This window comes from Nelusetta ayraudi, unplaced genomic scaffold, assembly GCF_046127955.1.
Source record: "Nelusetta ayraudi isolate G7.1 ecotype Tasmania unplaced genomic scaffold, CSIRO-AGI_Nayr_v1 ptg000042l, whole genome shotgun sequence".
Taxonomy (NCBI): Eukaryota; Metazoa; Chordata; class Actinopteri; order Tetraodontiformes; family Monacanthidae; genus Nelusetta; species Nelusetta ayraudi.
The window spans coordinates 1,595,001-1,612,500 of record NW_027466092.1 but is presented as its reverse complement, the minus strand read 5'-3'; the positions used below and the strand labels follow the sequence as shown (position 1 = coordinate 1,612,500).

General features: G+C 38.5%; 31 non-coding genes and 2 pseudogenes across 31 annotated transcripts; all 33 read left to right on the top strand.

Annotated features, from left to right (window-relative positions):
- The first annotated feature begins 383 nt into the window (after positions 1–383).
- Positions 384–497, top strand: LOC142894387 (U5 spliceosomal RNA). Its single transcript, XR_012927869.1, has one exon. It is a non-coding gene; the product is annotated as a U5 spliceosomal RNA (small nuclear RNA).
- Positions 498–964: 467 nt separating this feature from the next.
- LOC142894424 (U5 spliceosomal RNA) lies at positions 965–1,078 on the top strand. Its single transcript, XR_012927905.1, has one exon. It is a non-coding gene; the product is annotated as a U5 spliceosomal RNA (small nuclear RNA).
- Positions 1,079–1,534: 456 nt separating this feature from the next.
- LOC142894443 (U5 spliceosomal RNA) lies at positions 1,535–1,648 on the top strand. The gene has a single exon (XR_012927924.1). It is a non-coding gene; the product is annotated as a U5 spliceosomal RNA (small nuclear RNA).
- Positions 1,649–2,115: 467 nt separating this feature from the next.
- Positions 2,116–2,229, top strand: LOC142894385 (U5 spliceosomal RNA). The gene has a single exon (XR_012927868.1). It is a non-coding gene; the product is annotated as a U5 spliceosomal RNA (small nuclear RNA).
- Positions 2,230–2,524: 295 nt separating this feature from the next.
- LOC142894383 (U5 spliceosomal RNA) lies at positions 2,525–2,638 on the top strand. Its single transcript, XR_012927866.1, has one exon. It is a non-coding gene; the product is annotated as a U5 spliceosomal RNA (small nuclear RNA).
- A 458-nt stretch (positions 2,639–3,096) lies between these two features.
- LOC142894382 (U5 spliceosomal RNA) lies at positions 3,097–3,210 on the top strand. The gene has a single exon (XR_012927865.1). It is a non-coding gene; the product is annotated as a U5 spliceosomal RNA (small nuclear RNA).
- A 466-nt stretch (positions 3,211–3,676) lies between these two features.
- LOC142894459 (U5 spliceosomal RNA) lies at positions 3,677–3,790 on the top strand. The gene has a single exon (XR_012927939.1). It is a non-coding gene; the product is annotated as a U5 spliceosomal RNA (small nuclear RNA).
- Positions 3,791–4,247: 457 nt separating this feature from the next.
- LOC142894381 (U5 spliceosomal RNA) lies at positions 4,248–4,361 on the top strand. Its single transcript, XR_012927864.1, has one exon. It is a non-coding gene; the product is annotated as a U5 spliceosomal RNA (small nuclear RNA).
- A 295-nt stretch (positions 4,362–4,656) lies between these two features.
- Positions 4,657–4,770, top strand: LOC142894380 (U5 spliceosomal RNA). The gene has a single exon (XR_012927863.1). It is a non-coding gene; the product is annotated as a U5 spliceosomal RNA (small nuclear RNA).
- Positions 4,771–5,227: 457 nt separating this feature from the next.
- LOC142894379 (U5 spliceosomal RNA) lies at positions 5,228–5,341 on the top strand. Its single transcript, XR_012927862.1, has one exon. It is a non-coding gene; the product is annotated as a U5 spliceosomal RNA (small nuclear RNA).
- Positions 5,342–5,807: 466 nt separating this feature from the next.
- LOC142894378 (U5 spliceosomal RNA) lies at positions 5,808–5,921 on the top strand. Its single transcript, XR_012927861.1, has one exon. It is a non-coding gene; the product is annotated as a U5 spliceosomal RNA (small nuclear RNA).
- A 457-nt stretch (positions 5,922–6,378) lies between these two features.
- LOC142894377 (U5 spliceosomal RNA) lies at positions 6,379–6,492 on the top strand. Its single transcript, XR_012927860.1, has one exon. It is a non-coding gene; the product is annotated as a U5 spliceosomal RNA (small nuclear RNA).
- A 296-nt stretch (positions 6,493–6,788) lies between these two features.
- On the top strand, positions 6,789–6,902 carry LOC142894445 (U5 spliceosomal RNA). The gene has a single exon (XR_012927926.1). It is a non-coding gene; the product is annotated as a U5 spliceosomal RNA (small nuclear RNA).
- Positions 6,903–7,358: 456 nt separating this feature from the next.
- On the top strand, positions 7,359–7,472 carry LOC142894376 (U5 spliceosomal RNA). Its single transcript, XR_012927859.1, has one exon. It is a non-coding gene; the product is annotated as a U5 spliceosomal RNA (small nuclear RNA).
- A 293-nt stretch (positions 7,473–7,765) lies between these two features.
- Positions 7,766–7,879, top strand: LOC142894375 (U5 spliceosomal RNA). Its single transcript, XR_012927858.1, has one exon. It is a non-coding gene; the product is annotated as a U5 spliceosomal RNA (small nuclear RNA).
- Positions 7,880–8,335: 456 nt separating this feature from the next.
- LOC142894556 (U5 spliceosomal RNA) lies at positions 8,336–8,449 on the top strand. The gene has a single exon (XR_012928029.1). It is a non-coding gene; the product is annotated as a U5 spliceosomal RNA (small nuclear RNA).
- A 467-nt stretch (positions 8,450–8,916) lies between these two features.
- Positions 8,917–9,030, top strand: LOC142894374 (U5 spliceosomal RNA). The gene has a single exon (XR_012927857.1). It is a non-coding gene; the product is annotated as a U5 spliceosomal RNA (small nuclear RNA).
- A 296-nt stretch (positions 9,031–9,326) lies between these two features.
- Positions 9,327–9,440, top strand: LOC142894440 (U5 spliceosomal RNA). The gene has a single exon (XR_012927921.1). It is a non-coding gene; the product is annotated as a U5 spliceosomal RNA (small nuclear RNA).
- A 467-nt stretch (positions 9,441–9,907) lies between these two features.
- On the top strand, positions 9,908–10,021 carry LOC142894372 (U5 spliceosomal RNA). The gene has a single exon (XR_012927855.1). It is a non-coding gene; the product is annotated as a U5 spliceosomal RNA (small nuclear RNA).
- Positions 10,022–10,488: 467 nt separating this feature from the next.
- Positions 10,489–10,615, top strand: LOC142894467 (U5 spliceosomal RNA; annotated as a pseudogene).
- Positions 10,616–11,081: 466 nt separating this feature from the next.
- LOC142894371 (U5 spliceosomal RNA) lies at positions 11,082–11,195 on the top strand. Its single transcript, XR_012927854.1, has one exon. It is a non-coding gene; the product is annotated as a U5 spliceosomal RNA (small nuclear RNA).
- Positions 11,196–11,488: 293 nt separating this feature from the next.
- Positions 11,489–11,602, top strand: LOC142894369 (U5 spliceosomal RNA). The gene has a single exon (XR_012927853.1). It is a non-coding gene; the product is annotated as a U5 spliceosomal RNA (small nuclear RNA).
- A 457-nt stretch (positions 11,603–12,059) lies between these two features.
- On the top strand, positions 12,060–12,173 carry LOC142894456 (U5 spliceosomal RNA). The gene has a single exon (XR_012927936.1). It is a non-coding gene; the product is annotated as a U5 spliceosomal RNA (small nuclear RNA).
- A 294-nt stretch (positions 12,174–12,467) lies between these two features.
- On the top strand, positions 12,468–12,581 carry LOC142894368 (U5 spliceosomal RNA). The gene has a single exon (XR_012927852.1). It is a non-coding gene; the product is annotated as a U5 spliceosomal RNA (small nuclear RNA).
- A 458-nt stretch (positions 12,582–13,039) lies between these two features.
- LOC142894555 (U5 spliceosomal RNA) lies at positions 13,040–13,153 on the top strand. The gene has a single exon (XR_012928028.1). It is a non-coding gene; the product is annotated as a U5 spliceosomal RNA (small nuclear RNA).
- Positions 13,154–13,733: 580 nt separating this feature from the next.
- On the top strand, positions 13,734–13,860 carry LOC142894466 (U5 spliceosomal RNA; annotated as a pseudogene).
- A 466-nt stretch (positions 13,861–14,326) lies between these two features.
- On the top strand, positions 14,327–14,440 carry LOC142894367 (U5 spliceosomal RNA). Its single transcript, XR_012927851.1, has one exon. It is a non-coding gene; the product is annotated as a U5 spliceosomal RNA (small nuclear RNA).
- Positions 14,441–14,734: 294 nt separating this feature from the next.
- LOC142894366 (U5 spliceosomal RNA) lies at positions 14,735–14,848 on the top strand. Its single transcript, XR_012927850.1, has one exon. It is a non-coding gene; the product is annotated as a U5 spliceosomal RNA (small nuclear RNA).
- A 293-nt stretch (positions 14,849–15,141) lies between these two features.
- Positions 15,142–15,255, top strand: LOC142894365 (U5 spliceosomal RNA). The gene has a single exon (XR_012927849.1). It is a non-coding gene; the product is annotated as a U5 spliceosomal RNA (small nuclear RNA).
- A 457-nt stretch (positions 15,256–15,712) lies between these two features.
- Positions 15,713–15,826, top strand: LOC142894364 (U5 spliceosomal RNA). Its single transcript, XR_012927848.1, has one exon. It is a non-coding gene; the product is annotated as a U5 spliceosomal RNA (small nuclear RNA).
- Positions 15,827–16,120: 294 nt separating this feature from the next.
- Positions 16,121–16,234, top strand: LOC142894439 (U5 spliceosomal RNA). Its single transcript, XR_012927920.1, has one exon. It is a non-coding gene; the product is annotated as a U5 spliceosomal RNA (small nuclear RNA).
- A 456-nt stretch (positions 16,235–16,690) lies between these two features.
- On the top strand, positions 16,691–16,804 carry LOC142894553 (U5 spliceosomal RNA). The gene has a single exon (XR_012928026.1). It is a non-coding gene; the product is annotated as a U5 spliceosomal RNA (small nuclear RNA).
- Positions 16,805–17,271: 467 nt separating this feature from the next.
- Positions 17,272–17,385, top strand: LOC142894363 (U5 spliceosomal RNA). The gene has a single exon (XR_012927847.1). It is a non-coding gene; the product is annotated as a U5 spliceosomal RNA (small nuclear RNA).
- Positions 17,386–17,500: the final 115 nt, after the last annotated feature.

The window sequence follows — 17,500 nt, the reverse complement described above, 5'->3', positions numbered from 1 at the left end:
CGCAACCGGGCAGTTATCACAAATCATGTGATATGTAGTCCACGGAATTTCATTCACAGGACTACACATTAGAAAACTGAATGTGTCTCACCACTAGATGTCGCTCGTGCGAGTTTTAATTTTGCGTATTCATTTATCCAAAGGTCGCTAAAACCTTCAATTGTAGTTTTGCGTCGGGGACAATCGCATGTAACAAATGTTGAGTTTGTGTCGCCATGCTTGTTAATGAGAGTAAAGTAGGTGGTGGGGTTGTTTCCTTTTGATGCTTCTGAAGTTGAACTGTCTTCAAAATTTGTCTAGTTTGAGCGACAATAATAACACACCAGTGGGAAGGTTGCCATGAGTTTGAAAGGGACCAAGCCTTCAGTGTGTTGCGTGTTAGATCACTCTGATTTCTCTTCAGATCGAATAAATCTTTCGCCTTTTACTAAAGATTTCCGTGGAGAGGATCACTAAGAGTATTACTCAATTTTTCATTGCCCTGCTTATGTGGGGCTTCTTAAACTGTGAAATTAAATTGTTTTTTTACTTATCCTTTCCTTAAGATTATAACAGGTTACGTCTGATCTTCGCAACCAGGCAGTTAACACAAATCATGTGATATGTAGTCCACGTAATTTCATTCACAGGACTACACATTAGAAAACTGAATGTGTCTCACCACTAGATGTCGCTGGTGCAAGTTTTAATTTTGCGTATTCATTTATCCAAAGGTCGCTAAAACCTTCAATTGTAGTTTTGCGTCGGGGACAATCGCATGTAACAAATGTTGAGTTTGTGTCGCCATGCTTGTTAATGAGAGTAAAGTAGGTGGTGGGGTTGTTTCCTTTTGATGCTTCTGAAGGAAACATCAAGTTGAACTATCTTCAAAATGTGTCTAGTTTGAGCGACAATAATAACACACCAGTGGGAAGGTTGCCATGAGTTTGAAAGGGACCAAGCCTTCAGTGTGTTGCGTGTTAGATCACTCTGATTTCTCTTCAGATCGAATAAATCTTTTGCCTTTTACTAAAGATTTCCGTGGAGAGGATCACTAAGAGTATTACTCAATTTTTCCTTGCCCTGCTTATGTGGGGCTTCTTAAACTGTGAAATTAAATTGTTTTTTTACTTATCCTTTCATTAAGATGTTAATGGTTTACGTCCGATCTGCACAACCGGGCAGTTATCACAAATCATGTGATATGTAGTCCACGGAATTTCATTCACAGGACTACACATTAGAAAACTGAATGTGTCTCACCACTAGATGTCGCTGGTGCGAGTTTTAATTTTGCGTATTCATTTATCCAAAGGTCGCTAAAACCTTCAATTGTAGTTTTGCGTCGGGGACAATCGCATGTAACAAATGTTGAGTTTGTGTCGCCATGCTTGTTAATGAGAGTAAAGTAGGTGGTGGGGTTGTTTCCTTTTGATGCTTCTGAAGTTGAACTGTCTTCAAAATTTGTCTAGTTTGAGCGACAATAATAAAACACCAGTGGGAAGGTTGCCATGAGTTTGAAAGGGACCAAGCCTTCAGTGTGTTGCGTGTTAGATCACTCTGATTTCTCTTCAGATGGAATAAATCTTTCGCCTTTTACTAAAGATTTCCGTGGAGAGGATCACTAAGAGTATTACTCAATTTTTCATTGCCCTGCTTATGTGGGGCTCCTTAAACTGTGAAATTAAATATTTTTTTTACTTATCCTTTCATTAAGATTATAACAAGTCACGTCTGATCTGCACAACCGGGCAGTTATCACAAATCATGTGATATGTAGTCCACGTAATTTCATTCACAGGACTACACATTAGAAAACTGAATGTGTCTCACCACTAGATGTCGCTATTGCGAGTTTTAATTTTGCGTATTCATTTATCCAAAGGTGACTAAAACCTTCAATTGTAGTTTTGCGTCCGGGACAATCGCATGTAACAAATGTTGAGTTTGTGTCGCCATGCTTGTTAATGAGAGTAAAGTAGGTGGTGGGGTTGTTTCCTTTTGATGCTTCTGAAGGAAACATCAAGTTGAACTATCTTCAAAATGTGTCTAGTTTGAGCGACAATAATAACACACCAGTGGGAAGGTTGCCATGAGTTTGAAAGGGACCAAGCCTTCAGTGTGTTGCGTGTTAGATCACTCTGATTTCTCTTCAGATCGAATAAATCTTTCGCCTTTTACTAAAGATTTCCGTGGAGAGGATCACTAAGAGTATTACTCAATTTTTCATTGCCCTGCTTATGTGGGGCTCCTTAAACTGTGAAATTAAATTGTTTTTTTACTTATCCTTTCATTAAGATTATAACAAGTCACGTCTGATCTGCACAACTGGGCAGTTATCACAAATCATGTGATATGTAGTCCACGGAATTTCATTCACAGGACTACACATTAGAAAACTGAATGCGTCTCACCATGCTTGAAGGAAACATCAAGTTGATCTATCTTCAAAATCTGTCTAGTTTGAGCCACAATAATAAAACACCAGTGGGAAGGTTGCCATGAGTTTGAAAGGGACCAAGCCTTCAGTGTGTTGCGTGTTAGATCACTCTGATTTCTCTTCAGATCGAATAAATCTTTCGCCTTTTACTAAAGATTTCCGTGGAGAGGATCACTAAGAGTATTACTCAATTTTTCATTGCCCTGCTTATGTGGGGCTTCTTAAACTGTGAAATTAAATTGTTTTTTTTAACTTATCCTTTCATTAAGATGTTAATGGGTTACGTCCGATCTGCACAACCGGGCAGTTATCACAAATCATGTGATATGTAGTCCACGTAATTTCATTCACAGGACTACACATTAGAAAACTGAATGTGTCTCACCACTAGATGTCGCTGGTGCAAGTTTTAATTTTGCGTATTCATTTATCCAAAGGTGGCTAAAACCTTCAATTGTAGTTTTGCGTCCGGGACAATCGCATGTAACAAATGTTGAGTTTGTGTCGCCATGCTTGTTAATGAGAGTAAAGTAGGTGGTGGGGTTGTTTCCTTTTGATGCTTCTGAAGTTGAACTGTCTTCAAAATTTGTCTAGTTTGAGCCACAATAATTAAACACCAGTGGGAAGGTTGCCATGAGTTTGAAAGGGACCAAGCCTTCAGTGTGTTGCGTGTTAGATCACTCTGATTTCTCTTCAGATCGAATAAATCTTTCGCCTTTTACTAAAGATTTCCGTGGAGAGGATCACTAAGAGTATTACTCAATTTTTCATTGCCCTGCTTATGTGGGGCTTCTTAAACTGTGAAATTAATTTTTTTTTTACTTATCCTTTCATTAAGATTATAACAGGTTACGTCTGATCTGCGCAACCGGGCAGTTATCACAAATCATGTGATATGTAGTCCACGTAATTTCATTCACAGGACTACACATTAGAAAACTGAATGTGTCTCACCACTAGATGTCGCTGGTGCGAGTTTTAATTTTGCATATTCATTTATCCAAAGGTGGCTAAAACCTTCAATTGTAGTTTTGCGTCGGGGACAATCGCATGTAACAAATGTTGAGTTTGTGTCGCCATGCTTGTTAATGAGAGTAAAGTAGGTGGTGGGGTTGTTTCCTTTTGATGCTTCTGAAGGAAACATGAAGTTGAACTATCTTCAAAATGTGTCTAGTTTGAGCGACAATAATAACACACCAGTGGGAAGGTTGCCATGAGTTTGAAAGGGACCAAGCCTTCAGTGTGTTGCGTGTTAGATCACTCTGATTTCTCTTCAGATCGAATAAATCGTTCGCCTTTTACTAAAGATTTCCGTGGAGAGGATCAATAAGAGTATTACTCAATTTTTCATTGCCCTGCTTATGTGGGGCTTCTTAAACTGTGAAATTAAATTGTTTTTTTAACTTATCCTTTCATTAAGATTATAACGGGTTACGTCTGATCTGCGCAACCGGGCAGTTATCACAAATCATGTGATATGTAGTCCACGTAATTTCATTCACAGGACTACACATTAGAAAACTGAATGTGTCTCACCACTAGATGTCGCTGGTGCGAGTTTTAATTTTGCATATTCATTTATCCAAAGGTGGCTAAAACCTTCAATTGTAGTTTTGCGTCGGGGACAATCGCATGTAACAAATGTTGAGTTTGTGTCGCCATGCTTGTTAATGAGAGTAAAGTAGGTGGTGGGGTTGTTTCCTTTTGATGCTTCTGAAGTTGAACTGTCTTCAAAATTTGTCTAGTTTGAGCGACAATAATAAAACACCAGTGGGAAGGTTGCCATGAGTTTGAAAGGGACCAAGCCTTCAGTGTGTTGCGTGTTAGATCACTCTGATTTCTCTTCAGATCGAATAAATCTTTCGCCTTTTACTAAAGATTTCCGTGGAGAGGATCACTAAGAGTATTACTCAATTTTTCATTGCCCTGCTTATGTGGGGCTCCTTAAACTGTGAAATTAAATTGTTTTTTTACTTATCCTTTCATTAAGATTATAACAAGTCACGTCTGATCTGCACAACCGGGCAGTTATCACAAATCATGTGATATGTAGTCCACGGAATTTCATTCACAGGACTACACATTAGAAAACTGAATGCGTCTCACCATGCTTGAAGGAAACATCAAGTTGATCTATCTTCAAAATCTGTCTAGTTTGAGCCACAATAATAAAACACCAGTGGGAAGGTTGCCATGAGTTTGAAAGGGACCAAGCCTTCAGTGTGTTGCGTGTTAGATCACTCTGATTTCTCTTCAGATCGAATAAATCTTTCGCCTTTTACTAAAGATTTCCGTGGAGAGGATCACTAAGAGTATTACTCAATTTTTCATTGCCCTGCTTATGTGGGGCTTCTTAAACTGTGAAATTAAATTGTTTTTTTTACTTATCCTTTCATTAAGATGTTAATGGTTTACGTCCGATCTGCGCAACCGGGCAGTTATCACAAATCATGTGATATGTAGTCCACGGAATTTCATTCACAGGACTACACATTAGAAAACTGAATGTGTCTCACCACTAGATGTCGCTGGTGCGAGTTTTAATTTTGCGTATTCATTTATCCAAAGGTCGCTAAAACCTTCAATTGTAGTTTTGCGTCGGGGACAATCGCATGTAACAAATGTTGAGTTTGTGTCGCCATGCTTGTTAATGAGAGTAAAGTAGGTGGTGGGGTTGTTTCCTTTTGATGCTTCTGAAGTTGAACTGTCTTCAAAATTTGTCTAGTTTGAGCGACAATAATAAAACACCAGTGGGAAGGTTGCCATGAGTTTGAAAGGGACCAAGCCTTCAGTGTGTTGCGTGTTAGATCACTCTGATTTCTCTTCAGATCGAATAAATCTTTCGCCTTTTACTAAAGATTTCCGTGGAGAGGATCACTAAGAGTATTACTCAATTTTTCATTGCCCTGCTTATGTGGGGCTTCTTAAACTGTGAAATTAATTTTTTTTTTACTTATCCTTTCATTAAGATTATAACAGGTTACGTCTGATCTGCGCAACCGGGCAGTTATCACAAATCATGTGATATGTAGTCCACGTAATTTCATTCACAGGACTACACATTAGAAAACTGAATGTGTCTCACCACTAGATGTCGCTGTTGCGAGTTTTAATTTTGCGTATTCATTTATCCAAAGGTGACTAAAACCTTCAATTGTAGTTTTGCGTCCGGGACAATCGCATGTAACAAATGTTGAGTTTGTGTCGCCATGCTTGTTAATGAGAGTAAAGTAGGTGGTGGGGTTGTTTCCTTTTGATGCTTCTGAAGGAAACATCAAGTTGAACTATCTTCAAAATGTGTCTAGTTTGAGCGACAATAATAAAACACCAGTGGGAAGGTTGCCATGAGTTTGAAAGGGACCAAGCCTTCAGTGTGTTGCGTGTTAGATCACTCTGATTTCTCTTCAGATCGAATAAATCTTTCGCCTTTTACTAAAGATTTCCGTGGAGAGGATCACTAAGAGTATTACTCAATTTTTCATTGCCCTGCTTATGTGGGGCTTCTTAAACTGTGAAATTAAATTGTTTTTTTACTTATCCTTTCCTTAAGATTATAACAGGTTACGTCTGATCTTCGCAACCAGGCAGTTATCACAAATCATGTGATATGTAGTCCACGTAATTTCATTCACAGGACTACACATTAGAAAACTGAATGTGTCTCACCACTAGATGTCGCTGGTGCAAGTTTTAATTTTGCGTATTCATTTATCCAAAGGTCGCTAAAACCTTCAATTGTAGTTTTTTCGTCCGGGACAATCGCATGTAACAAATGTTGAGTTTGTGTCGCCATGCTTGTTAATGAGAGTAAAGTAGGTGGTGGGGTTGTTTCCTTTTGATGCTTCTGAAGTTGAACTGTCTTCAAAATTTGTCTAGTTTGAGCGACAATAATAAAACACCAGTGGGAAGGTTGCCATGAGTTTGAAAGGGACCAAGCCTTCAGTGTGTTGCGTGTTAGATCACTCTGATTTCTCTTCAGATCGAATAAATCTTTCGCCTTTTACTAAAGATTTCCGTGGAGAGGATCACTAAGAGTATTACTCAATTTTTCATTGCCCTGCTTATGTGGGGCTCCTTAAACTGTGAAATTAAATTGTTTTTTTTACTTATCCTTTCATTAAGATTATAACAAGTCACGTCTGATCTGCACAACCGGGCAGTTATCACAAATCATGTGATATGTAGTCCACGGAATTTCATTCACAGGACTACACATTAGAAAACTGAATGCGTCTCACCATGCTTGAAGGAAACATCAAGTTGATCTATCTTCAAAATTTGTCTAGTTTGAGCGACAATAATAAAACACCAGTGGGATGGTTGCCATGAGTTTGAATGGGACCAAGCCTTCAGTGTGTTGCGTGTTAGATCACTCTGATTTCTCTTCAGATCGAACAAATCTTTCGCCTTTTACTAAAGATTTCCGTGGAGAGGATCACTAAGAATATTACTCAATTTTTCATTGCCCTGCTTATGTGGGGCTCCTTAAACTGTGAAATTAAATTGTTTTTTTACTTATCCTTTCATTAAGATTATAACAAGTCACGTCTGATCTGCACAACCGGGCAGTTATCACAAATCATGTGATATGTAGTCCACGTAATTTCATTCACAGGACTACACATTAGAAAACTGAATGTGTCTCACCACTAGATGTCGCTGGTGCGAGTTTTAATTTTGCATATTCATTTATCCAAAGGTCGCTAAAACCTTCAATTGTAGTTTTGCGTCGGGGACAATCGCATGTAACAAATGTTGAGTTTGTGTCGTCATGCTTGTTAATGAGAGTAAAGTAGGTGGTGGGGTTGTTTCCTTTTGATGCTTCTGAAGTTGAACTGTCTTCAAAATTTGTCTAGTTTGAGCGACAATAATAAAACACCAGTGGGAAGGTTGCCATGAGTTTGAAAGGGACCAAGCCTTCAGTGTGTTGCGTGTTAGATCACTCTGATTTCTCTTCAGATCGAATAAATCTTTCGCCTTTTACTAAAGATTTCCGTGGAGAGGATCACTAAGAGTATTACTCAATTTTTCATTGCCCTGCTTATGTGGGGCTTCTTAAACTGTGAAATAATTTTTTTTTTACTTATCCTTTCATTAAGATTATAACAGGTTACGTCTGATCTGCGCAACCGGGCAGTTATCACAAATCATGTGATATGTAGTCCACGGAATTTCATTCACAGGACTACACATTAGAAAACTGAATGCGTCTCACCATGCTTGAAGGAAACATCAAGTTGATCTATCTTCAAAATCTGTCTAGTTTGAGCCACAATAATAAAACACCAGTGGGAAGGTTGCCATGAGTTTGAAAGGGACCAAGCCTTCAGTGTGTTGCGTGTTAGATCACTCTGATTTCTCTTCAGATCGAATAAATCTTTCGCCTTTTACTAAAGATTTCCGTGGAGAGGATCACTAAGAGTATTACTCAATTTTTCATTGCCCTGCTTATGTGGGGCTTCTTAAACTGTGAAATTAAATTGTTTTTTTACTTATCCTTTCATTAAGATGTTAACGGGTTATGTCTGATCTGCACAACCGGGCGGTTATCACAAATCATGTGATATGTAGTCCGCGTAATTTCATTCACAGGACTACACATTAGAAAACTGAATGTGTCTCACCACTAGATGTCGCTGGTGCGAGTTTTAATTTTGCGTATTCATTTATCCAAAGGTCGCTAAAACCTTCAATTGTAGTTTTGCGTCCGGGACAATCGCATGTAACAAATGTTGAGTTTGTGTCGCCATGCTTGTTAATGAGAGTAAAGTAGGTGGTGGGGTTGTTTCCTTTTGATGCTTCTGAAGTTGAACTGTCTTCAAAATTTGTCTAGTTTGAGCGACAATAATAACACACCAGTGGGAAGGTTGCCATGAGTTTGAAAGGGACCAAGCCTTCAGTGTGTTGCGTGTTAGATCACTCTGATTTCTCTTCAGATCGAACAAATCTTTCGCCTTTTACTAAAGATTTCCGTGGAGAGGATCACTAAGAGTATTACTCAATTTTTCATTGCCCTGCTTATGTGGGGCTCCTTAAACTGTGAAATTAAATTGTTTTTTTACTTATCCTTTCATTAAGATTATAACAAGTCACGTCTGATCTGCACAACCGGGCAGTTATCACAAATCATGTGATATGTAGTCCACGTAATTTCATTCACAGGACTACACATTAGAAAACTGAATGTGTCTCACCACTAGATGTCGCTGTTGCGAGTTTTAATTTTGCGTATTCATTTATCCAAAGGTGACTAAAACCTTCAATTGTAGTTTTGCGTCCGGGACAATCGCATGTAACAAATGTTGAGTTTGTGTCGCCATGCTTGTTAATGAGAGTAAAGTAGGTGGTGGGGTTGTTTCCTTTTGATGCTTCTGAAGGAAACATCAAGTTGAACTATCTTCAAAATGTGTCTAGTTTGAGCGACAATAATAAAACACCAGTGGGAAGGTTGCCATGAGTTTGAAAGGGACCAAGCCTTCAGTGTGTTGCGTGTTAGATCACTCTGATTTCTCTTCAGATCGAATAAATCTTTCGCCTTTTACTAAAGATTTCCGTGGAGAGGATCACTAAGAGTATTACTCAATTTTTCATTGCCCTGCTTATGTGGGGCTTCTTAAACTGTGAAATTAAATTGTTTTTTTAACTTATCCTTTCATTAAGATTATAACAGGTTACGTCTGATCTGCACAACCGGGCAGTTATCACAAATCATGTGATATGTAGTCCACGGAATTTCATTTACAGGACTACACATTAGAAAACTGAATGCGTCTCACCATGCTTGAAGGAAACATCAAGTTGATCTATCTTCAAAATCTGTCTAGTTTGAGCCACAATAATAAAACACCAGTGGGAAGGTTGCCATGAGTTTGAAAGGGACCAAGCCTTCAGTGTGTTGCGTGTTAGATCACTCTGATTTCTCTTCAGATCGAATGAATCTTTCGCCTTTTACTAAAGATTTCCGTGGAGAGGATCACTAAGAGTATTACTCAATTTTTCATTGCCCTGCTTATGTGGGGCTTCTTAAACTGTGAAATTAAATTGTTTTTTTACTTATCCTTTCATTAAGATTATAACAGGTTACGTCCGATCTGCACAACCGGGCAGTTATCACAAATCATGTGATATGTAGTCCACGTAATTTCATTCACAAGACTACACATTAGAAAACTGAATGTGTCTCACCACTAGATGTCGCTGGTGCGAGTTTTAATTTTGCGTATTCATTTATCCAAAGGTGGCTAAAACCTTCAATTGTAGTTTTGCGTCGGGGACAATCGCATGTAACAAATGTTGAGTTTGTGTCGTCATGCTTGTTAATGAGAGTAAAGTAGGTGGTGGGGTTGTTTCCTTTTGATGCTTCTGAAGGAAACATCAAGTTGAACTATCTTCAAAATGTGTCTAGTTTGAGCGACAATAATAAAACACCAGTGGGAAGGTTGCCATGAGTTTGAAAGGGACCAAGCCTTCAGTGTGTTGCGTGTTAGATCACTCTGATTTCTCTTCAGATCGAATAAATCTTTCGCCTTTTACTAAAGATTTCCGTGGAGAGGATCACTAAGAGTATTACTCAATTTTTCATTGCCCTGCTTATGTGGGGCTCCTTAAACTGTGAAATTAAATATTTTTTTTACTTATCCTTTCATTAAGATTATAACAAGTCACGTCTGATCTGCACAACCGGGCAGTTATCACAAATCATGTGATATGTAGTCCACGGAATTTCATTCACAGGACTACACATTAGAAAACTGAATGTGTCTCACCACTAGATGTTGCTGGTGCGAGTTTTAATTTTGCATATTCATTTATCCAAAGGTCGCTAAAACCTTCAATTGTAGTTTTGCGTCGGGGACAATCGCATGTGACAAATGTTGAGTTTGTGTCACCATGCTTGTTAATGAGAGTAAAGTAGGTGGTGGGGTTGTTTCCTTTTGATGCTTCTGAAGGAAACATCAAGTTGAACTATCTTCAAAATGTGTCTAGTTTGTGCAACAATAATAACACACCAGTGGGAAGGTTGCCATGAGTTTGAAAGGGACCAAGCCTTCAGTGTGTTGCGTGTTAGATCACTCTGATTTCTCTTCAGATCGAATAAATCTTTCGCCTTTTACTAAATACCGTTTTACTAAATTTCCGTGGAGAGGATCACTAAGAGTATTACTCAATTTTTCATTGCCCTGCTTATGTGGGGCTTCTTAAACTGTGAAATTAATTTTTTTTTTACTTATCCTTTCATTAAGATTATAACAGGTTACGTCTGATCTGCGCAACCGGGCAGTTATCACAAATCATGTGATATGTAGTCCACGTAATTTCATTCACAGGACTACACATTAGAAAACTGAATGTGTCTCACCACTAGATGTCGCTGGTGCGAGTTTTAATTTTGCATATTCATTTATCCAAAGGTGGCTAAAACCTTCAATTGTAGTTTTGCGTCGGGGACAATCGCATGTAACAAATGTTGAGTTTGTGTCGCCATGCTTGTTAATGAGAGTAAAGTAGGTGGTGGGGTTGTTTCCTTTTGATGCTTCTGAAGGAAACATCAAGTTGAACTATCTTCAAAATGTGTCTAGTTTGAGCGACAATAATAACACACCAGTGGGAAGGTTGCCATGAGTTTGAAAGGGACCAAGCCTTCAGTGTGTTGCGTGTTAGATCACTCTGATTTCTCTTCAGATCGAATAAATCTTTCGCCTTTTACTAAAGATTTCCGTGGAGAGGATCACTAAGAGTATTACTCAATTTTTCATTGCCCTGCTTATGTGGGGCTTCTTAAACTGTGAAATAAATTTTTTTTTACTTATCCTTTCATTAAGATTATAACAGGTTACGTCTGATCTGCGCAACCGGGCAGTTATCACAAATCATGTGATATGTAGTCCACGGAATTTCATTCACAGGACTACATATTAGAAAACTGAATGCGTCTCACCATGCTTGAAGGAAACATCAAGTTGATCTATCTTCAAAATCTGTCTAGTTTGAGCCACAATAATAAAACACCAGTGGGAAGGTTGCCATGAGTTTGAAAGGGACCAAGCCTTCAGTGTGTTGCGTGTTAGATCACTCTGATTTCTCTTCAGATCGAATAAATCTTTCGCCTTTTACTAAAGATTTCCGTGGAGAGGATCACTAAGAGTATTACTCAATTTTTCATTGCCCTGCTTATGTGGGGCTTCTTAAACTGTGAAATTAAATTGTTTTTTTAACTTATCCTTTCATTAAGATGTTAATGGGTTACGTCCGATCTGCACAGCCGGGCAGTTATCACAAATCATGTGATATGTAGTCCACGTAATTTCATTCACAGGACTACACATTGGAAAACTGAATGTGTCTCACCACTAGATGTCGCTGGTGCGAGTTTTAATTTTGCGTATTCATTTATCCAAAGGTGGCTAAAACCTTCAATTGTAGTTTTGCGTCCGGGACAATCGCATGTAACAAATGTTGAGTTTGTGTCGCCATGCTTGTTAATGAGAGTAAAGTAGGTGGTGGGGTTGTTTCCTTTTGATGCTTCTGAAGTTGAACTGTCTTCATAATTTGTCTAGTTTGAGCGACAATAATAAAACACCAGTGGGAAGGTTGCCATGAGTTTGAAAGGGACCAAGCCTTCAGTGTGTTGCGTGTTAGATCACTCTGATTTCTCTTCAGATCGAATAACTCTTTCGCCTTTTACTAAAGATTTCCGTGGAGAGGATCACTAAGAGTATTACTCAATTTTTCATTGCCCTGCTTATGTGGGGCTTCTTAAACTGTGAAATTAATTTTTTTTTTACTTATCCTTTCATTATGATTATAACAGGTTACGTCTGATCTGCACAACCGGGCAGTTATCACAAATCATGTGATATGTAGTCCACGGAATTTCATTTACAGGACTACACATTAGAAAACTGAATGCGTCTCACCATGCTTGAAGGAAACATCAAGTTGATCTATCTTCAAAATCTGTCTAGTTTGAGCCACAATAATAAAACACCAGTGGGAAGGTTGCCATGAGTTTGAAAGGGACCAAGCCTTCAGTGTGTTGCGTGTTAGATCACTCTGATTTCTCTTCAGATCGAATAAATCTTTCGCCTTTTACTAAAGATTTCCGTGGAGAGGATCACTAAGAGTATTACTCAATTTTTCATTGCCCTGCTTATGTGGGGCTTCTTAAACTGTGAAATTAAATTGTTTTTTTTAACTTATCCTTTCATTAAGATGTTAATGGGTTACGTCCGATCTGCACAGCCGGGCAGTTATCACAAATCATGTGATATGTAGTCCACGGAATTTCATTCACAGGACTACACATTGGAAAACTGAATGTGTCTCACCACTAGATGTCGCTGGTGCGAGTTTTAATTTTGTGTATTCATTTATCCAAAGGTGGCTAAAACCTTCAATTGTAGTTTTGCGTCCGGGACAATCGCATGTAACAAATGTTGAGTTTGTGTCGCCATGCTTGTTAATGAGAGTAAAGTAGGTGGTGGGGTTGTTTCCTTTTGATGCTTCTGAAGTTGAACTGTCTTCAAAATGTGTCTAGTTTGAGCGACAATAATAACACACCAGTGGGAAGGTTGCCATGAGTTTGAAAGGGACCAAGCCTTCAGTGTGTTGCGTGTTAGATCACTCTGATTTCTCTTCAGATCGAACAAATCTTTCGCCTTTTACTAAAGATTTCCGTGGAGAGGATCACTAAGAGTATTACTCAATTTTTCATTGCCCTGCTTATGTGGGGCTCCTTAAACTGTGAAATTAAATTGTTTTTTTACTTATCCTTTCATTAAGATTATAACAAGTCACGTCTGATCTGCACAACCGGGCAGTTATCACAAATCATGTGATATGTAGTCCACGTAATTTCATTCACAGGACTACACATTAGAAAACTGAATGTGTCTCACCACTAGATGTCGCTGTTGCGAGTTTTAATTTTGCGTATTCATTTATCCAAAGGTGGCTAAAACCTTCAATTGTAGTTTTGCGTCCGGGAAAATCGCATGTAACAAATGTTGAGTTTGTGTCGCCATGCTTGTTAATGAGAGTAAAGTAGGTGGTGGGGTTGTTTCCTTTTGATGCTTCTGAAGGAAACATCAAGTTGAACTATCTTCAAAATGTGTCTAGTTTGAGTTTGTGTCACCATGCTTGTTAATGAGAGTAAAGTAGGTGGTGGGGTTGTTTCCTTTTGATGCTTCTGAAGGAAACATCAAGTTGAACTATCTTCAAAATGTGTCTAGTTTGTGCAACAATAATAACACACCAGTGGGAAGGTTGCCATGAGTTTGAAAGGGACCAAGCCTTCAGTGTGTTGCGTGTTAGATCACTCTGATTTCTCTTCAGATCGAATAAATCTTTCGCCTTTTACTAAATACCGTTTTACTAAATTTCCGTGGAGAGGATCACTAAGAGTATTACTCAATTTTTCATTGCCCTGCTTATGTGGGGCTTCTTAAACTGTGAAATTAATTTTTTTTTTACTTATCCTTTCATTAAGATTATAACAGGTTACGTCTGATCTGCGCAACCGGGCAGTTATCACAAATCATGTGATATGTAGTCCACGTAATTTCATTCACAGGACTACACATTAGAAAACTGAATGTGTCTCACCACTAGATGTCGCTGGTGCGAGTTTTAATTTTGCATATTCATTTATCCAAAGGTGGCTAAAACCTTCAATTGTAGTTTTGCGTCGGGGACAATCGCATGTAACAAATGTTGAGTTTGTGTCGCCATGCTTGTTAATGAGAGTAAAGTAGGTGGTGGGGTTGTTTCCTTTTGATGCTTCTGAAGGAAACATCAAGTTGAACTATCTTCAAAATGTGTCTAGTTTGAGCGACAATAATAACACACCAGTGGGAAGGTTGCCATGAGTTTGAAAGGGACCAAGCCTTCAGTGTGTTGCGTGTTAGATCACTCTGATTTCTCTTCAGATCGAATAAATCTTTCGCCTTTTACTAAAGATTTCCGTGGAGAGGATCACTAAGAGTATTACTCAATTTTTCATTGCCCTGCTTATGTGGGGCTTCTTAAACTGTGAAATTAAATTGTTTTTTACTTATCCTTTCATTAAGATTATAACAGGTTACGTCTGATCTGCGCAACCGGGCAGTTATCACAAATCATGTGATATGTAGTCCACGGAATTTCATTTACAGGACTACACATTAGAAAACTGAATGCGTCTCACCATGCTTGAAGGAAACATCAAGTTGATCTATCTTCAAAATCTGTCTAGTTTGAGCCACAATAATAAAACACCAGTGGGAAGGTTGCCATGAGTTTGAAAGGGACCAAGCCTTCAGTGTGTTGCGTGTTAGATCACTCTGATTTCTCTTCAGATCGAATAAATCTTTCGCCTTTTACTAAAGATTTCCGTGGAGAGGATCACTAAGAGTATTACTCAATTTTTCATTGCCCTGCTTATGTGGGGCTTCTTAAACTGTGAAATAAATTTTTTTTTACTTATCCTTTCATTAAGATTATAACAGGTTACGTCTGATCTGCGCAACCGGGCAGTTATCACAAATCATGTGATATGTAGTCCACGGAATTTCATTCACAGGACTACATATTAGAAAACTGAATGCGTCTCACCATGCTTGAAGGAAACATCAAGTTGATCTATCTTCAAAATCTGTCTAGTTTGAGCCACAATAATAAAACACCAGTGGGAAGGTTGCCATGAGTTTGAAAGGGACCAAGCCTTCAGTGTGTTGCGTGTTAGATCACTCTGATTTCTCTTCAGATCGAATAAATCTTTCGCCTTTTACTAAAGATTTCCGTGGAGAGGATCACTAAGAGTATTACTCAATTTTTCATTGCCCTGCTTATGTGGGGCTTCTTAAACTGTGAAATTAAATTGTTTTTTTAACTTATCCTTTCATTAAGATGTTAATGGGTTACGTCCGATCTGCACAGCCGGGCAGTTATCACAAATCATGTGATATGTAGTCCACGTAATTTCATTCACAGGACTACACATTGGAAAACTGAATGTGTCTCACCACTAGATGTCGCTGGTGCGAGTTTTAATTTTGCGTATTCATTTATCCAAAGGTGGCTAAAACCTTCAATTGTAGTTTTGCGTCCGGGACAATCGCATGTAACAAATGTTGAGTTTGTGTCGCCATGCTTGTTAATGAGAGTAAAGTAGGTGGTGGGGTTGTTTCCTTTTGATGCTTCTGAAGTTGAACTGTCTTCATAATTTGTCTAGTTTGAGCGACAATAATAAAACACCAGTGGGAAGGTTGCCATGAGTTTGAAAGGGACCAAGCCTTCAGTGTGTTGCGTGTTAGATCACTCTGATTTCTCTTCAGATCGAATAAATCTTTCGCCTTTTACTAAAGATTTCCGTGGAGAGGATCACTAAGAGTATTACTCAATTTTTCATTGCCCTGCTTATGTGGGGCTTCTTAAACTGTGAAATTAATTTTTTTTTTACTTATCCTTTCATTATGATTATAACAGGTTACGTCTGATCTGCACAACCGGGCAGTTATCACAAATCATGTGATATGTAGTCCACGGAATTTCATTTACAGGACTACACATTAGAAAACTGAATGCGTCTCACCATGCTTGAAGGAAACATCAAGTTGATCTATCTTCAAAATCTGTCTAGTTTGAGCCACAATAATAACACACCAGTGGGAAGGTTGCCATGAGTTTGAAAGGGACCAAGCCTTCAGTGTGTTGCGTGTTAGATCACTCTGATTTCTCTTCAGATCGAATGAATCTTTCGCCTTTTACTAAAGATTTCCGTGGAGAGGATCACTAAGAGTATTACTCAATTTTTCATTGCCCTGCTTATGTGGGGCTTCTTAAACTGTGAAATTAAATTGTTTTTTTACTTATCCTTTCATTCAGATTATAACAGGTTACGTCCGATCTGCACAACCGGGCAGTTATCACAAATCATGTGATATGTAGTCCACGTAATTTCATTCACAAGACTACACATTAGAAAACTGAATGTGTCTCACCACTAGATGTCGCTGGTGCGAGTTTTAATTTTGCGTATTCATTTATCCAAAGGTGGCTAAAACCTTCAATTGTAGTTTTGTGTCCGGGACAATCGCATGTAACAAATGTTGAGTTTGTGTCGCCATGCTTGTTAATGAGAGTAAAGTAGGTGGTGGGGTTGTTTCCTTTTGATGCTTCTGAAGTTGAACTGTCTTCAAAATTTGTCTAGTTTGAGCGACAATAATAACACACCAGTGGGAAGGTTGCCATGAGTTTGAAAGGGACCAAGCCTTCAGTGTGTTGCGTGTTAGATCACTCTGATTTCTCTTCAGATCGAACAAATCTTTCGCCTTTTACTAAAGATTTCCGTGGAGAGGATCACTAAGAGTATTACTCAATTTTTCATTGCCCTGCTTATGTGGGGCTTCTTAAACTGTGAAATTAAATTGTTTTTTTACTTATCCTTTCATTAAGATTATAACAAGTCAAGTCTGATCTGCACAACCGGGCAGTTATCACAAATCATGTGATATGTAGTCCACGTAATTTCATTCACAGGACTACACATTAGAAAACTGAATGTGTCTCACCACTAGATGTCGCTGGTGCGAGTTTTAATTTTGCGTATTCATTTATCCAAAGGTGGCTAAAACCTTCAATTGTAGTTTTGCGTCCGGGACAATCGCATGTAACAAATGTTGAGTTTGTGTCGCCATGCTTGTTAATGAGAGTAAAGTAGGTGGTGGGGTTGTTTCCTTTTGATGCTTCTGAAGGAAACATCAAGTTGAACTATCTTCAAAATGTGTCTAGTTTGAGCGACAATAATAAAACACCAGTGGGAAGGTTGCCATGAGTTTGAAAGGGACCAAGCCTTCAGTGTGTTGCGTGTTAGATCACTCTGATTTCTCTTCAGATCGAATAAATCTTTCGCCTTTTACTAAAGATTTCCGTGGAGAGGATCACTAAGAGTATTACTCAATTTTTCATTGCCCTGCTTATGTGGGGCTTCTTAAACTGTGAAATTAAATTGTTTTTTTACTTATCCTTTCATTAAGATGTTAACGGGTTATGTCTGATCTGCACAACCGGGCGGTTATCACAAATCATGTGATATGTAGTCCG